The sequence below is a fragment of the Chrysemys picta genome, chromosome 4 (assembly GCF_011386835.1).
Source record: "Chrysemys picta bellii isolate R12L10 chromosome 4, ASM1138683v2, whole genome shotgun sequence".
In the NCBI taxonomy this organism is placed as follows: Eukaryota; Metazoa; Chordata; order Testudines; family Emydidae; genus Chrysemys; species Chrysemys picta.
In genome coordinates, this window is record NC_088794.1 from 55,599,216 (window position 1) to 55,616,247 (window position 17,032).

Sequence of the window (17,032 nt, forward strand, 5' to 3'; positions counted from 1 at the left end):
CCTCCCCAAGTCACCTGGATGGGGCCATTCAGCGACACAGCCCGGAACATCTCAGCCCAGCTGGCGAACAGCACCTGGGCCCACAGCTCCGCGCTCAGCTTCACGCCTGCCCCATGGCAGGATGATGGCAAAGAGCTCGTCTGCAGCGTCACCTACAGCTCAGCACAGGGACCTTCAACAAACAGAACCATCCGGCTCCACATCGGCTGTGACCCACCCAGTCCCTCCATGCCAGCCCCCAGCTCCCTCTGCTGGGATCCCACCCCTGGGCTCTCCAGCCCTGCCCTCCAGCCCCTCCCCCCAATTCTGCCCTGTGCTGGGATCCCCACGGCCCACCATGCACCCTCAGCCAATTCTACTCCAGGCCCCTTCCCTCCACACCTTGCAGCCCCTTCTCCATTGGGATCTTCACCCCTTCCTGCCCCCCTTGCTTATGGCTCCCCTCTCTACCCCCAACCTGCCCTGCCCCCAGAATCCTCCTGTGCTGCTATCCACAGCCCTCATTCCAATCCCCCCTTGTTGGGATTTCCCCTCACACCAGCCACCCCAGTTCCCCCTGAGATTCCCCCAGGCTGTCCCTCCACGTCTTCTCCACCCCCTCCCCTTTCTGCCAGGATCGGTGGATGCTCTATATGGGGCAGAGTGTGAATGGGACCCAGTCACTGTCCGGCACTAAACATGCTCCGGGCTCAGTGCCCAGATACCTCAGCCCGCCCTGCCGCAGGGCAAACCCGCATTAAATGGTCTGTGACCCTCGCGCTGTAGATCCAGGGGAGAGGGAAAATCAGCGGCTGCCTTTGCAAGGTGAAGGATCAAATCAGGCATCAGTGTAAGGATGGCCCGTGTTCCGTTCAGCCGGCGGGAGATTTAGAAGGAACCAGCCCTGCAGTCCCCAGCCCATGTCTGAAGTCAGGCCCCAGCTCAACCCCAAACGTCTACACAGACCTCGGAGGAAATGTCCGCACTGCAATCAAAGACCCGCAGCCCGAGTTCCGCGAGCCCGACACAACGGACCCAGGCTCTGAGGCTCGGTGCCGTGGGGCTTTGAGGGCAGCGTGGATGGACCCTGCCAGGCTTAGCCAGCCAGTATCAGTATCTGGCTGTTCTGCATGTTACTTTTAGCCGCCGCTCTAGGCGCAGCCAGACTGCAAAATATCCAGGCCTGGCAGCTAAGCCATAGGACAAAAGGAGAGGGCTGGGGAGAGACGAACTGAGAGGGGAGGCAAAGGACCCATGACGGGGGTCTCTGATGTCCCTGGTGGTGGCTGGGTCTGGGGTGGGGGTGGGAGTGGGGTTATTTAGACCCCTGGCTCTGTCCCGCCCTGGGGAGGACACATTTGGGGAGCAGGCCGCTGAATGCCCAGGTGCCAGGCAGATAGTGGCACTGGTTACGCTTGCTCAAGTACCCAGGCCGGAGCAGCCCGGCCCCTCTTTAGTGACTGCCAATTAGGCCCAATTTTGACCAACCAGTTTTGGTCCCTTGGGTTTCCATTTCCCACGGTTCTGGTTCCCCGGCGTGGCCCTAAACTGGCCCCTGGGTTATGTTGGGCGCCTCTTGGGTGGGGCTCAGTCTGGTCTGTCGCTTCTCTTCCCCGCCCACGGGTCTTGTGTCACTTCAGGGACTTTTTCATCCCCCAGCTGAGCTCACAGCGAGGGTCCACGTCTCGGCTCAGTGATCACTAGTGACCTTCCCCCTCCGGTGCTGTCCAACCCCACTGAAACCCCCTGTCTGGTTTGTGTTACAGACCTGCCCGGGCCCCCCAACATCACCGGGAACCTGACCAGGAATGGCCCCGGTGAGAGGCCACGCTGTGAGCCTGGGAATCAGCGAGCGCCTCCTAGTCACGCTCTGCCCGTGCTCAGGGTCAGGCACCAGGCTCAGCCGGGCTAGGCTCATGGGTGGTGGGTATCGCAGGCCAGGGGAGGCAGAGCTTCCCCAAACAGCCCTACATGGCCTCGCCCATGCTCTGCCCGCAGGTCCTCTCCTGCTCACTGCCCATGCTGTTCCCCCATGGCAGCGCTGGGGCTGGGGCTAGGGTTAGAGGGGGCTGGCCCGCGTCCCCGGACTCCAGGAGGCTAATGCTGTGCCTCCATCCCGCCCAGTGCTGTGGGGCTGGGGTGCTCTTCTAAGTTTTCGCAAATTGATTGCTCCATTATCTTTCCGATTACTGAAGTAACCTGATGGGCCTGTAATTCCCTGGGTTTTCCTTATTTCTCTGGAATCGCTCCTGTATTTCCATGACTTTTCAATGATAATCGCTAATGGCTCAGATATCTTCTTCAGTATTCTAGGATGTATTATATCAGGTCCTGCTGACCTGAAGACATCTAACTTGTCTAAATAATTTTAAACTTGTTCTTTCTCTAATATATTTAACTTGTTCTTTTCCTATCACATTTTCAGTGACATTGACTATTTTAGATCTCCAATCGCTACTAACTTTTTTTTGGTGAAAACTGAAACAAAAGTCATTTCCACATCTTCTGTTATTGTTCCCTGCCCCCCTCCATTGAGTAACAGGCCAACCCTGTCCTTGATCTTCCTCTTGCTTCTAATGTATTTTCAGAATGTTTTCTTGTTACCCTTTATGTCTCTAGCTAGTTTAATTTCATTTTGTGCCTTGGCCTTTTTAATTTTGTCCCTACATACATGTGTTCTTTGTTTATATTCTGCCTTTGTAATTTGACCTAGTTTCCACATTTTGTAGGACTCTTTTTTGTATTTCAGATCATTGAAGATCTCCTGATTAAATTCATTTAGTCCTAGCCATTTGCTTGCATGTGACAGATCCCTTCAGTTCATAGCACAGAAGCAGTGACAGTCTCTTTTCATGCCAAGTGGCTAGTCAAAGTTTGTAGCCCTGTGGGTGTTCCAGTTGGGAGTAGAAATTGGTAGTAGTCAGATGTTTCTTTGATGCAGTTTTGTTTCTTTATAAGGAATGTTCAAAGTCCTCTGTGTCTGAATGCAGAAAGAAGCAATCAGTAAAAATAACCCAATATTTTTTTAAACGTCTCATGATTTGGGGGGACCTGAATGAAAATTTTTCTATGGTTGGGAATGGCAATCCTGTGTCCAGCTAGAGCTGGGCAAAATCGTTCAGCCGAAATGTTTATGGGCAAAAAATGCAGATTCAGAGACATCAAAAAGTTTCACAGATTTGTGTTGGTTTGGCTGAATTGTTCATGTTCAAACAAAACAGCCCACCCCCAAACAACAACAAAACAAAAAAAATCCAAAAAGTAACATTTCAATTTTTTGGTTTAAAACAACTTTTTGTTTTGAAATTTCCTTCACATTTATTAAATACAATTAAAATGTGTTAAAACTGCTTAAAACTGAAACAAAATATTTCATTTTGGTTCAAACAAACCATTTTGTTTGACCAGAAATATTGTTTTGACTATTTTCTCATCAGAAGTATAGAAAAAATTCAGTTTTGGTTTTTGACTCAAAACAAATGTTTCAATTTTTCAGAATTGCTGGAGAACCAAAAAAATCCATTATTTGCCTAATTCAGTCTTTGCTGCACAGTTTTCCTACTCTTGCAAAAAGTGTAATGGGAACTCAGTGTCAACCTGCATGGGCCAAAGCCTTCAGGGGTATAACTTTAATAAAGTCAAGCACAACCACATCTTGGCTTTCAGCTTCCTGTCAGCGCTGCAACACAATGCGGTGTCTGGCTTGAACAATATCAAAAGAGTATTTGAGTGAGTGCTTTGATCCCTTATGAACCACACTTCCCTTTTATGGAATCACTTATTAGCCTCTCTTGTCAACAAACATTGATGGTAGGAGAGGAACCTTTCTTCTCCTGTCATCGTGTGGGTCCGTGGTGAAGTTACGAATATGGGAGTAAGGATGTTGGGCCAAGCTGACTAGTGGTTTTGGGGTATCCAGCTTGTGATGCCTTAAAGGGTCCTGATGTTCAGGAAGTGCTGAGGACTCACCTTCTGAAAATCAGGCCCTGGAGGTGTCTCAAGTTGGGTACCCCAAATCACTACTCACCTTTGAAAATCTTAGTCATGGGGCCCTGGAGTCAACAGAAGTTCTTCCATGAACTTTAATGGGCTCTGGGTCAGGGCCTAAACACTGTTAGTTAACCCTTCAGTTAACATAACTCTAAGCCTGAGCCCCACCAAAGACTAAAGGTGTGTGTGAAACCACTCAGCAGTTTTTGGCTGAGTATTGTTTTGTGCATGTGTGTGTGTAAGCAAGAAAGAGATCACGCAAACTGAGATCAGACAAGGACAGACTGAAGCCTGGTCTACACTTAAATCTTAGGTCAACCTAACCAGATTGCTCAGAGCTCTGAAAAATTTCACACCCTAAGCACCGTACTTAGGTTTACTGAACCCCCGGCATTGATGTGGCTAGGTTGACAGAAGACCTAGCTTCTCACAGAAGTGGATTACCTACCTCAATGGAAAAACCCCTTCTGTCGATGTAGGAAGCATTCAAACAACGGTCCTGAAGTGCCAGAGCTGTGCTACTGTAGTGTAGACATACCCTGAGAGAGAGGCAGACAGCCTGAAGGAGCAGCTGAAAGTGTGATTGCTGACCTTGGAAAACACTGGGAAAGAGGATTTTGGGTCAGGGAACAGGCTAAAAGGGTGTCCTTGGTGCTATGAGCAAAAAAGCTGTTTCCTGGGTTATGGAACAGCTTCTGTATGAGGACAGATTAATAAGAATAGGACTGTTCATCTTGGAAAAGAGATGACTAAGGTGGGATATGATAAACGTCTATAAAATCATGAATGATTTGGAGAAACTGAATAGGGAAGTGTTGTTTACCCCTTCACATAACAAAAGAACCTAGGGGTCACCCAATGAAATTAATAGGCAGCAGGTTTGAAGCAAACAAAAGGAAGTACTTCACACAATGCACAGTCAATCTGTGGAACTCGTGCAGGGAATGTCGTGAATGCCAAAAGTGTGAGTGAGTTCAAAAAATAATTAGATATGTTCATGGAGGATAGGTCCATCAGTGGCTCTTAGCCAAGATGGGCAGGGATGCAACCCCACGCTCTGGGTATCCCTAAACCTCTGATTGCCAGAAGCTGGGACCGGACGATGGGTGGATCACTAAAAAATTGCCCTGTTCCGTTCATTCTCTCGGAAGCATCTGGCCCGAGCCATTGTCGGAAGATAGGATACTGGGCTAGATGGACCATTTGTCTGACACAGTCTGGCCATTCTTATTTAAGTTTCTGTTAGCTGCGAGACATCCCAGCCTTTTAATTTCTTTATTGTCAGGCTCTGAAAGTGTGGCTGTAGGCATGTATGGGTTTGGAGGCACTCATAAATCCCACACGAGGGAAGTACTAGTAAGACAAGTTCCCCAGATTTAAATGACCCTAAATATTGTCTCATAAAGGCACTCATTAAAGAGTGTTCTGAGTTCAAAAGTCTTGAAGATAAGAACTAGGTAGTATTATATAGCACATTTCACCAGGTTTTTACCTGTAACTTCTGATAAATAAGAGTTGTTAGGTTTCTGCTTATCATGAGCATCCAGTATAATAATTCTCAGAGGAGGAAGGAATGGAAAGGTGTAATGCCCAGTGGGCTGGAATGCCTAGTGGTTAGCATCCACTCAGTCATGGGGCAGTGGTAGGGGAGCCCAGGCCCACCCACTTCACCAGGCTCTGACCCAGGGCCCTAGGAGGGTCAGCAGCATTAGACTTCCAGGGGGGACTGTGACATTCCCCTGGTGTTATCTGGACCGGTGATCTGCTGGTCACTCCAATCCTTGACTCTGGGAGCCAGCCTTACCCAGCTCTGCTGTGAGAACCCCCACTCCTGGGCTGATAACACACAGCCTCTGGCATGTAAACTACTTAGATTGTGCAACCGAATGACACTAGCCAATATCTCCGGTCCCAGACACAACCCTAGGAACCTTCGTCTTGCAGTGTCACGTTATGCTTGCTGGACGCTGCAAGCTTATATGAGTTTGTCAATTTAACAAAGAAATTGATATGTACCAGGCTTGTTATCCCAAGGGGAGTCTCTGACACGCTTCAAACCAAATGCTTCAGGTAGAATAAACAAACACATTTATTAACTACAAAAGATAGATTTTAAGTGAGTATAAGTCAAAGCACAAGTTAGATTTGGTTAAATAAAATAAAAGCAAAACGCATTCTAAACTGATCTTAACACTTTCAGTGCCCTTAGAAACTTAGATGCTTCTCCCCACAGGCTGGCTGGTTTCCCTTCAGCCAGCCTCTCCCCTTTGATCAGCAATTAAGTCGCTTGGTGGTGATGTCTGTAGATGGAGGTGGAAGAGAGAGGAAGAGCATGGCCAACATCTTTCCCTTTTATCATGTTCTTTCTTCCTTCTTGGCTTTGCCACCCCCCCCCCCTTCAGAGTCAGGTGAGCATTACTTCATCGTAGTCCCTGACTGATCAAGGAAAGAGGGGTGACTCACTTTGTTGCTGCCTAGGCCAGTGTCCTTTGTTCTTGTTAGGCTGAGCTGGGTTTGTCCCATACATGCCCTGATGAGGTGTGAACTGCCCCTCTGTTCCTGGAGAGTTTTGCCTGGCTTGTTTTAAGCCATGAGAACACGTTTTCAGCCTCATAACTATATACATGAAATTACAACTTATAACATTACTATAACAACAATGCTCAGTGCATCATGAACTTTCCAAGGATGTCCGACATGACAAACTTTGCATTGGATACCACACAATCATAAGGATGAGCATTGGGATTCAAGGTGTTTCCCCGAGATACAGAGTGTCACAGGGACCCTCTGAGTTACCCTCCCCGGGTCACTTCCTACCACTGCTTCTGGTCCCAGATAGGGGAAAGGGAAACCAAACCATCATCCCTGAGCAGGCTCACAGTTCAGTCCTGGTACTTCAGGGAGGCGTCTCTAGCCCTGTAGTGGGGCGGCCTGGCTTCCAGGCGCCCCAGGAAGCGATGAGCCAGAACAGCCGCCAGAGTGGGCGGAGCCACCGCGGCCTGTCCCCGCCCCCCGGAAGTCAAGGGGCGGGACAGGAAGTATAAAGGCCAGGCCACAGCACTCAGTAGCAGGCCGGCAGCAGGAGAGGACAGACGCTGGTGCCCGAGCTCCCGCGGACCTGAGCCTGCCGAGAGCCCGGTATCCCGAGGAGGACTGGCCGAGCCTGCCGAGAGCCCGGTATCCTGAGAAGGACTGGCCGAGCCTGCCGAGAGCCCAGTACCCTGAGGAGGACTGGCCGAGCCTGCCGAGAGCCCGGTATCCTGAGGAGGACTGGCTGAGCCTGCTGAGAGCCCGGTACCCCGAGGAGCGGCCTGAGCTTCCCCCCGCCGAGGGCCCAGAGGGAGCGACAGACCTACCTGGTGCTCGGGGCCCGGAGGAGCCCATGATCTGCGACCCAGCAGATGGAACTCAGGAGGAGCAGGTACCCATGGAGGAGGAGATGGGAAGTGGCCCGGGGATAGCAGACCCCGAACCCATGTCAGTGTGTTGCGGTCAGGATCCCCACTGACTGCGCGGCAGACGGACTGCTGCGGATAGGGCCCCGGGCTGGAACACAGTGGAGTGGGTGGGCCTGTGTTCCCCCCTGCCACCCCGCGCCGGGTGGCAGTCTCTCCTCCTCCTTGTCCAAGGGGCCTGGGCCCCTGACTGACTATTGGTTTGCTGCCCCGCCCTGACCTAGGGCCTGGGCTAACCCAAACTGACCCAGCCCCTGCTACAAGGACTGGGCCACTGACTGACTAGTGGTTTGCTGCCCCGCCCTGACCCAGGGCCGGAGCTGTTAATTGTGTGCTCAGTCCCTGCCTAAGGGCCTGAGCTCTGAACTGTTAATTGTGTGCTCAGTCCCTGCCTAAGGGCCTGAGCTCTGAACTGTTAATTGTGTGCTCAGTCCCTGCACAAGGGCCTGAGTCCGGAACTGTTACTTGTGTGCTCAGTCCCTGCACAAAGGTTGAGCTCTGGACTACGAATTGCGTGCTTAGCCCCTACCCAAAGGTCGGGGCCCTAACTGTTATTCGCTTTGTAGCGGGGCGGCCTGGCTTTCAGGCGCCCCAGGAAGGGACGAGCCCCACCCCAGAACTACTACAAGCCCCTTTTGGCAGAAGCCTTTAGGGTAGCTCTGTACTCTTTTCCAGACTTCTGAGCTGGGGTTGCTCCCTTTTCAACCTTTTCTCCAGTTGGCGCATGCTCTGCAGGTTTAACAGGCTAGCTGGGCCCAGTACTGTCCTTTAACTGCTTCCATCCCAGTGTGGGGTTTGTATACCCCATCACAAAAGGGTTAGGGTTTGCCTACATGGGTAAGTTATACCGGTATATGGTAAGGTGTGAATTCAACGTGCTGTAGTTATACCGATAGAACTCCCCATGTGGACACTTATTCCGGTTTAAGAATGACTATTTTGGTTTAGCTTTAACCTCTGCCAAAATAACACGCTAAACAGAAAAAAACACTCTTATATTGGAGTAAATGTCCACATGCAGAGCTCTATTGGTGTAACTACAGCACTTTAAATTCACACCTTGTTTTATACCGGTGTAATTTTCCTATGTAGACAAACCATAAGAAGGATGCTTTATAATTGGCTCTGAGGATCTGGTTTCAGTATTAGGCTACTCGATTCAAATTATAGATTTGATTGTACTAAAGAATTTTACCAAAGACAATCAATAACCAAATATAGCTACCTACTTAGGAACTTACTTTTGGTATTAATCTGTAGATACAAGTCCAAGCCAATATTGTAGCACGACTTGTTGATTTGATGGAGTTATTTGTTTAGTACTAATAATGATGGCTTAGCTCCAGTGATAGTTTTTTGTTTTTTAAATCTTAATTTAAAAGTTTTAATACAATTTATAAAAAAGAAACTGGTACTGATTGCTTTCAATAAGCAACATGGGTCCAGAACCTTTAAGGGCCTAAACTGGATACCAGCCTGTTAGATTAAAAGTCAGACCAGAACCCCCTAATAAGTTTATGGTTCTCACAAAATGCATTGGATGGCTGGGGTATGTGGGGGTAGCAGGCCTGAGGACATGGCCAGAGGCCTGTAGTGCTGCCACACAGGACTTGGTGGTGGGTGGAGCAGAGATTGGCTCACATGGGGTTCACTCCAGAGGGGGATTGGGCAGGGACAGGGAGGTGTCTCTTATGAAGGGGTCTGCCCTTTCCTGTGCAGTAAGGGTCACAGTAACATCATTATTGCTATATTGGATTTAGAAGCAGACTGGATGGGAGCAGGGTTCCCCCTAAAAACACGGCAAATACCCGATGGCCACGAGTTTGGCCCAGCGAGAGAGACTGTCATTTCCTGGTTTGCTTGCAGCATTGTTAAGCATGTTTCATGTTATTTACCTTCTTCCTGGTGATCCTTGGGCCCTTCCCAGAATCAGCTGCTGTCTCCTTTCTGGGGATCTTCAAGTGATTTGCTAGGATCAGCCCTGGCTCCTTCCTGAGGATCTCTCCTATGTAGCGCCAGCTTCCTTATATAATAATAATTTGAAGAACGGGGTCATCAGACAGAATTTAGGTCACTCCAGCTCTGCTGGCAAAGGCTGCAGTTGAGATTATACAATTTCATGTGACTGATATGAGCAGAGGGAGGAACCTTTAGTAAGCTTTAAACAATCAGGTTACAATAGGTCATCTTAGGACCTCAGGGCAGAATCCACAGGCAAAAGGAAATGCAGCCTCATTTCCTCTATAACAGCTGGTATATTTTTATGTATTTTGGTGAATTTTAAGATGTTTCTCCCAAATGCATTAAAGAGCTGAGTTGATACTGGGGCTGGCAGCAAGAGCAGTAAAGAAATCAGATTGTCTTACAATGAGGTGCTCACATCTTCTGGTGAGTGGGTTTGGGTTATTTAACTGTTTGCCATGATGTCATGATAGTGCTTTTTTTTTTGGTCTCATTTTTTTTCAGAGAAATTACTGAAAAATGGATAAATCTATTTTATAATAAATTTCCTAATAGCCCCATACTGCGTTATTCATTGTTATTTTTAAATGCTATTATTCTATACTCCGATATAATCAGCATGTTCAAAGCTCATACAGGACACTCAAGACTGAAAGGCGATCGAGCAGTTATTGGCTAGGGAGCTCCATGCCTTCTGACACAACCAAAGAAATCTCTCTCCAGCCAGTGGTTCTCAGCCTTCAGGCCACTTGTGGCCCAATCAGCACAGAGCTGCAGCCCATGTGACATCATCCTCAGGGCCATACAGGTAGTACTGGATGCAGCCCACAATGGTAAATAGGTTGAGAACCAATGATAGATTATTATAGCTCCAAACACTGTCCTACTGTGGGAAAAGATGTCATTTGGGTCTCTCGACACCAGGAATTGATCTGCAGCTGCCAGTTTCTTATTACGCTTTCTGTAATAGGCTGAGAAAGTGTATTTGTAGAGAGAACAAAACCTATCAGCTAAACTATTTTCAACATTGCTTTATGGCTGTGGAAAAGCTTTGGCTGAAGAAGTGAGGCTTAAGATTAGCTTTGTAAGTGGCAATAATGTTTCTCGAAAAGCTGTTATAATAATTATTGTTTTGTCTCTGATATTTACATGGCAAAAATTTATAAACCTGTTCAAACTTCCTAAATAAAGAGTTTTTAAAAAAATTAGTGCAGAGGTGGAATCTGAACCAGCTCCCCATAACACAGCAGCATAGTCAGGGCCTGCTCCAGGCACCAGCTGAGCAAGCTGGTGCTTGGGGTGGCAGAGTGTTTGAGGCGGCATTCTGCCCAATCCTAGGGTGGCACGGCTGCTTTTTTTGTGTGTGTGTGTGTGTTCCGCTCTGGCCGCCCTGTAGGGGGCGGCGGCGCAGAGGATCGGAGCACCCTGCAGGGCAGTCCTCTTCCTTTCCTCCCCGCCGACCGGAGTAGAGCCCTCGCGGCAGGAGGCGGCGCAGCGGGAGGGGCCGCGTGGCAGCGTCCCTGCTGTAGCCCTGGCCGCCCCCTTCTCTCTCTCTCCCACCCGCTCCCCCCCCCTCGCCCCCCCAGCCGGTCCCCCTGCACCCGCGCTCCAGCCGCGCCGCAGGGGTTTTTTTTTGTTTTTTTTTTGCCTGGGGCGGCCAAAAAGCCAGAGCCGGCCCTGAGCATAGTGAGCAGAGTGCCAGGGTGAGGTACTCTCAGCAACTAATGACAGTATGGAGGTGGGCTGCTGCATTCTGGACCAATTCATGCTTTTTATAATGTTGGGGTGCTCATTCCTAGCTAGAGTGAGCTGCAGTAATCCAACCTGGAGAGTGTGAAAATGTAAAATATAATGGCCAGGTCAGCGCTTTACAGGATGGGGTGCAGTCTTCTAGCCAGCAGCAGATTGAAGATGGCATTTTTAACAGCCATTAAAGACTAGCCCTTTCCTTTTGCATCTGAAAGGGATCTTTTTGAGGTGGTATCTGTTGTGTACAAATGATAGGATGTACTGTTTGTAACTTAATGGCTTTTATCCATCTGCTGCCATGGCACCTTGTGCTGTGATCTTGTTGGCTATTGCAAGCTAAAGAAGTTTGGGTACATGGATGGGATACCACCTAGATGGAGAGACACTAGACCAGGCCTGCTTGCCAGTGCAGGTTTGAACCATACATTTCAATATCTAGTGTTTTGCCTCAAGATTTAGTCCTAAATTTAATTTGAATGTGGTGGTAGAATAGATTCACTTCAGCCTGACTCCTGTGAGTTTGAAATGCACAGTATACTTTTTTTTGCAAATAATTCACCTTCAGATAAACATTGGTCCTCCATACATATGTATATAGATATCCCTTTGCAAATGCTTTGATCCTTGAATTGCATACAGTGGAACCCAGTTTATCATCATCACATTCGTTTCCTGGACACCATATTGCCTCAGGGAAAAAGCAACACCATTGCATGAAACATAGATAAAGGCCACAGTGCACCACACTTATTGAAGGGCTCTGGGCTGGGTTGAATAAATGCTGCACTTACGTAATTTTTAACCAGTCATTTAAACTGGATTTCTTTTTTGTTTATATATCACCGGGGAAAGTATTTGAGTGTGGCTAGTTTTACATATAATAGCAGGGGCACCTTCAAATCATTTGGAGTATGTCTACCCAGCAGGAAGGAGGTGTAATTCCCAGCTTGGGTAGACGTACACATGCTAGCTCTGCTTGAACTAGCACCTAAAAACAGCAGTGTGGCCACAGCAGCTTGGGCTAGCTGCCTGAGTCCATACGTAGAGTGGCAGGTGAGATTGCACATGGGCAGCTAGCCTAAACCTCTGCAACCACACAGCTATTTTTAGGTGCTAGTTGAACAGAACTAGTGCATGTACATCTACCTGAGCTGGGAATTACACCTCCCACCTGCTGTGTAGACAAACCCTCATATGTAATATAAAAATAAACAATGGGATACTATATTCATATTCTTTTTTCATGTTTAATGCAGTAAAGAAAACAATTTTTGAATTTGTCTGAATTAACTACAGAATTCCCACCTTCCTGCACCAGAGAAAGCAGATAGCAGGCACCATTGCATGCGGATTGCTTCAGAATGCAAAGGAATTGTGTACAGGGCCCTGTCTACTTCAGGGTGCACTAGGACCAGATTCTGTGGCTAGGCCCCCTAAATTAAATTGCAAGGACTCCCTAATTCTGCAGCAATGTTAATTTAACCTACTAAACAATGTATTATGTGACCTTATCTATGCCCAAGCCACAGAGGATATGTTATAGAGCTTAGGTAGCTATCCTGGTTCTCTAGCTTAGTCTGTTATAATGCATGCTTTGTGCTCTGGAGGTCCCCAGTTCATCCCTTGGTATCACACAAAGTGGCAGCTGTTATAATAATTCATTGTATACCCAGGAAATACCCCATCCCCAGTAATCCAACAGCAGCACCTTGAGCTGAAAATAGTCTCTGAATTACAATTCTTGAATCTTTAGTTTCAATGATAGATTGATTTTGTTGTGTTCTTCATTTCATAGAATCATAGAAAATCAGGGTTGGAAGGGACCTCAGGAGGTCATTTAGTCCAACCCCCTGCTCAAAACAGGACCAATTCCCAACTAAATCATCCCAGCCAGGGCTTTGTCAAGCCTGACCGTAAAAACCTCTAAGGAAGGAGATTCCACCACCTCCCTAGGTAACCCATTCCAGTGCTTCACCACCCTCCTAGTGAAAACGTTTTTCCTAATATCCAACCTGAACCTTCCCCACTGCAACTTGAGACCACTACTCTTTGTTCTCTCATCTGGTACCACTGAGAACAGTCTAGATCCATCCTCTTTGGAACCCCCTTTCAGATAGTTGAAAGCAGCTATCAAATCCCCCCTCATTCTTCTCTTCTGCAGACTAAACAATCCCAATTCCCTCAGCCTTTCCGCTTAAGTCATGTGCTCCAGCCCCCTAATCATTTTTGTTGCCCTTTGCTGGACTCTTTCCAATTTTTCCACATCCTTCTTGTAGTGTGGGGCCCAAAGCTGGATACAGTACTCCAGATGAGGCCTCACCAGTGTCGAATAGAGGGGAATGATCACATCCCTGGATCTGTTGGCAATGCCCCTACTTATACAGCCCAAAATGCCGTTAGCCTTCTTGGCAACAAGGGCACACTGTCGACTCATATCCAGCTTCTCGTCCACTGTAACCCCTAGGTCCTTTTCTGCAGAACTGCTGCCTAGCCATTCGGTCCCTAGTCTGTAACAGTGAATGGGATTCTTCCGTCCTAAGTGCAGGACTCTGCACTTGTCCTTGTTGAACCTCATCAGGTTTCTTTTGGCCCAATCCTCTAAATTGTCTAGGTCCCTCTGTATCCTATCCCTACCCTCCAGCATATCTACCTCTCCTCCCAGTTTAGTGTCATCTGCAAACTTGCTGAGAGTGCAGTCCATGCCATCCTCCAGATCATTAATTTGACACTGCTCTATGGAATTCAGCAGTTACAATGTTGTCTGAGTGGCTTGGCTTAGAATTTCCTTCCTACACCCTATGTGAGCTAGGAAAGGGGGGAACTTGTAGTCAGCATCAGCAAATAATCTTCTCGGCTCCCCATGCCTTGGCTGCTGTTCTGGTCTCTAGGCTGCCTAGCGGCCCAGCCTGCATTTTAGACTCCCCACACTCCCTAGCTGAACTCTAGCGCTTGTTCCCTGTCTCATTCCTGCCCCTCCTCACTGAAAACATGTAATCCAATGACCTCCCTCCTGTGAAGAAAGTTGGAGAGCAAGAGGCAACTGCGGGCAGGTCCCAGCAGGGTAGGGAGACAGAAAACAAAAAGCTCAGCATCTAGCAGCAGGAAAATGATAAATTCAGCAGAAAAATGCGGATTTCTGTGATATCTTGGAAAAATGCAAGATTCCACAGCTGCAGAGTCCAGGACCTGACAGGCCTCGAGTGAGATGGCCGGGGCAGTTTACATCTTTTAGAGCAGGGGTGGGCAAACTTTTTGGTCCGAGGGCCACATCGGGGTTACGAAATGGTATAGAGGACCGGGTAGGGAAGGCTGTGCCGCCCCAAACAGCCTGGCCCCGCCCCCTATCTGCCCCTTGACTGCCCCCCTCAGAACTGCCCACCCATCCAACCCCCCCTCCCTCCTTGTCCCCTGCCCGCCCCCTCCCAGGACCCCTGCCCCCTATCCAACCCCCCTACTCCCTGTCCCCTGACTGCCCCCCAGAACCCCCTACCCCTTATCCAATCCCCTCGCTCCCTGCCCCCTTACCATGCCGCTCAGAGCAGCAGGACTGGCTTATTGGAAAGCCTGGGAGGTGGGCGGGCACAAGCCACACAGCCCGGCAGGAGCGGTGGGTCAGAGTGCTCCCCGTATGGCTGTGGGGAAGGGGGGACAGCAGGGGAGGGGCTGGGGGCTAGCTAGTTTACCCACCTCTCTCTTAGAGCCATTGTTAGAGGTTCTTTACAGATTCAAATGGGCATTATGTAGGCCAGGGTTTGGCTACACATGAAAATTAATCTGGAATAAAATAGGGTATGAATTAAAATAGGATTATCTATTCCCAATTAACTCACATGTGGACACTCTTATTCTGGAATAAACATGCTTTATTCCAAATTATCTTAATCCACTGCATTAAACTAATGGAGAACAAGACACTCTTAGTGCAGAGTAAGAGCGTCCGCACATGGAACTATTTAGGAATAGTTATTTGGGAATAGCTATTATGGCATAACTTCAATGTAGGCAAGCCCTTACACACAGGTCATGTTTTGAGATTATTTTCCCAAATGTAAGAGCTAGAAATTACATTTTTTAAACAAAAGCTGATTTTCTGGAGCATGGTTCCGTGGCAGCAACTGAAGCTGATATTGCAGAATCACAGAATATGTGGAGCTTTGTTTATATGTTTTATAAAATACCATTCACATGTATGGTGCTGTCTAAATAATAAGGCAATGGGTTAAATAAATGTTTGTTTGCCTGTATTAGGGCTGTTTTGTACGCTGCAGCCTCTCTTTGTCCAGAGACAGTTGAGGAATTCAATCGTTAATTGAAATTGTATCTGAATTTTTAAGGAATCAGTTTACAAGGAACCACAAAGCCCAGGTTGAGGCCTTGGAGTCTGGTACAAGCATTTACTAGGCTGAGACTTACAAATATCCAGAGATAGGAATAATATTAAAGCATTTTTCTTTAATGGATTTATTTGGTGTCTGATAAGCAAGGGCACCAGATAGCTGAACTTGGTCTATTGTTGCCATCATGTAAAGAGAGACTAAAGCCCCATCTTCCTCCAGTTATAACTCAGTCAGGGGACTCAGTTTCCACATATTTATAGAATGACCAGGTTACAACAGGTTATAAATCTGTAGCCCAGATGCTGTTATGAGAGAGTGATATATTATTATTAATTATTTGTATTGCAGTAGGGTCTAGGAGCCCCTATCATGGACTAGGACCCCACAGTACAAAAAGACAGTCCCTGCCCCACAGAGTTTATAGTCTAAGTAGCTGTGCAGCCAAGGCCTTTGTGGGAAGGGGAAGCAAGGATTCACCTCAACCAGTTCTTAAAGTGGTCTGAATAAAGTTTGTGGGGATCTATCATAATCTAGGAGCAGCAGCTTTGGAAAGACAATACTTAAAGTGCACCCCTCAGTGACCCAGACTGATTTAAAACCTTATTTTTGCTGGGTCTGCGACCCCTTGTAACCTGCCCTGGCACAAACTGACCTTACACATTGACCACAGCCAGCTACTGTACAGCGTGACTAACCCTGCGCAAGCAAAAAAAAATCACAAGTCAGGCCCCCAAAATCACAAGATTTAAATATATATATAAAACCACCTTCTCATTTACAAGCCTTTGGGGTGAAGCAACTTTCACTTCACAACAGCATCAGGCGTTTCTCCACTGCCCTCAGTGGCTGCAAACCAGGCTAGAGATCCTCAGGCAATTCCCTGACCATAGCAGCTGGGGTGAGACCTCCCCCTTTCCATGAGGGGGTGTGAAATTCTAACACAATCCCATGACTGCAGCAGCTGGGGCAAAACCTCCCCCAGCCCCAGCCAGCACACACATGTGAGCACTGCTAACAGGTGACATTCTCAGGCAATCCGCTGATTCCAGTAGCTGGGTCCAACCCCCCCATATAGTGATGTGTGTGCATTAAAGTGTGTAAACCCAGCCCGCCCCATGCACCCCGGGGGTCAGAACCCCCCCTCCCAGTGTGGACTGGGCTCGAGTCGCGGCCGCATCCACCCCCGGGCCCTGCCTGAGAGGCACAGGGTAGCAGCGAGGCCAGTGACCTAACTCACCCCACCCCTCTGTGAGTCCCCCTGTGGGTGGGGCCCCGGGACGGCTCCTCCAATTCCACACCGCGTCTCCTCCCCGCTCCCAAGGTTTGAAGCCCAGGGCGGTGCCTTTGGATCCTCTCCGGCCAATCAGCCCCTCGCTCCCCGCAGATCGGCACCTCTGCAGAGCGACTCAGAGTGTGCCCGGAAGGTTGCTAGGCGCCCCGGGAAGTCCCGCCCCTGGGCGTGGTCAGGCGAGGCCGCCAGTGCCGTCCCGTGTTGCACCACGCGCCCACAGCGTTCGTTTGGCGGTGTCCTGAGGCCGAGGCTGTTCGTGTGAGTGG

At 48.6% G+C, this 17,032-nt stretch overlaps 1 protein-coding gene and 1 long non-coding RNA gene across 6 annotated transcripts in view; one reads left to right on the forward strand and one right to left on the reverse strand.

Annotated features, from left to right (window-relative positions):
• Positions 1 to 573: 573 nt before the first annotated feature.
• LOC101942594 (uncharacterized) lies at positions 574 to 9,775 on the reverse strand. Its single transcript, XR_257047.5, has 3 exons — positions 9,323 to 9,775; positions 4,418 to 4,571; positions 574 to 2,959 (listed from the first exon to the last, which is right to left on the reverse strand). It is a non-coding gene; the product is annotated as an uncharacterized LOC101942594 (long non-coding RNA).
• Positions 9,776 to 16,869: 7,094 nt separating this feature from the next.
• The window catches only part of UBE2T (ubiquitin conjugating enzyme E2 T), a 29,662-nt gene continuing 29,499 nt past the window's right edge, over positions 16,870 to 17,032 (forward strand). For all 5 annotated transcript variants that reach the window (XR_010600528.1, XR_010600529.1, XM_042842449.2 and 2 more), the window contains exon 1: positions 16,870 to 17,024. The gene's annotated coding sequence lies outside the window, so the exon portion shown is untranslated. The remainder of the gene's footprint in view (positions 17,025 to 17,032) is intronic.